Source organism: Mus caroli, chromosome 9, assembly GCF_900094665.2.
Source record: "Mus caroli chromosome 9, CAROLI_EIJ_v1.1, whole genome shotgun sequence".
Classification (NCBI taxonomy): Eukaryota; Metazoa; Chordata; class Mammalia; order Rodentia; family Muridae; genus Mus; species Mus caroli.
The window spans coordinates 69,415,814-69,417,058 of record NC_034578.1 but is presented as its reverse complement, the minus strand read 5'-3'; the positions used below and the strand labels follow the sequence as shown (position 1 = coordinate 69,417,058).

General features: G+C 33.5%; 1 protein-coding gene across 5 annotated transcripts in view; it reads right to left on the bottom strand.

Annotated features, from left to right (window-relative positions):
* The window catches only part of Znf280d (zinc finger protein 280D), an 88,818-nt gene that overhangs the window by 67,811 nt on the left and 19,762 nt on the right, over nt 1-1,245 (bottom strand). For all 5 annotated transcript variants that reach the window (XM_029481144.1, XM_021172781.2, XM_029481145.1 and 2 more), the window contains exon 2: nt 397-440. The gene's annotated coding sequence lies outside the window, so the exon portion shown is untranslated. The remainder of the gene's footprint in view (nt 1-396; nt 441-1,245) is intronic.

Here is a 1,245-nt window from a genome sequence, read left to right as displayed (position 1 = left end):
TTACTTTCATACCATTGGTATCTTTCATACATAAAAAAAAAAAAAAAAAAAACTTAAAAAAAAAAAAAAAAGACGACAATGATGACCTCAGTTTGAATCCATAGCACATACAAAAGTCAGGCCTGGAAGCGTGTGGCCTGTAACCTCAGTGTTGGAGGACAAAGACAGGTATATATCCCAGGGGCTTGCTAACTAGGCACTCAACTCAAAACAGTGAGCTTCAGGCTCAGTGAGACACAGTATGTATGAAGGGAATAAAACAGAGTGACAGGACAGGAAACCCAATGTCTTTCTCTGACATCTGCCCAAATGCAGATGCATGTGCCTGCACTCACACACCAAAACAAACACTTAGAAGAACAAATTCTTGAATCAAATTTAAGTATTTAAGCTTACCATGTGACCACAAAAAGCAGCAAGTTGTATCTCAGTTTGCCTTTCTAGAAAATAAAGATATCTACCATTAGGGCAGATTATACTAATGTATGTACATTTAACTTACCCTTTTTATAGAAATCTGTTTAAGTTGGATATGTTTGTTATACATATAATCTATTTAAAATAATTGGTTCTTTCCTTAAGAATTCTAAATATCAGAAAACAAAAGAGATTGTATCAAGTATTTCCTATTTCAGTAAATCTGACAAGTAAGTAAATTAAAAAATAATTATTTGTGACAAACAAATGAAACTTATCTATAATCCAGGTACTTGGAAGGCTGAGGCAAGAGGATCACAGGTTTAATACCTAGACTACACAGTGAGAGACTGCCTCAAACAACAAACAATATATATATATATATATATACACACACACACACACATATATATATATACATATACATATACACAAATAATGGCAAAAAGGAATTTCCTCATAATGCACTGCTTTAGTAAATGTCATTGCCCAAATGCTAAATGACACTAATGTTACCTATTCACACTCAAAAATATAATTATTTCTGTAATAAAACACAACTTTGACTTTATCAACAAAAAAGAAAGCTCATCAGATTAAGTTATTCAAGACAATAGGTATCCCTAGTCAGCTAAGTGGAAGGTAATATGTTAAGTATTAGGTGAAAATAAAGATATATAAATAGTTTGCAATTAACCACACTTGTAGCTCATTGTTCTTCAAGAAAAAAGTTACCCGGGGCCTAGCAAACACAGAAGTGGATGATCACAGTCAGCTATTGGATGGATCACACGGCCCCCAATGGAGGAGCTAGAGAAATTACCCAAG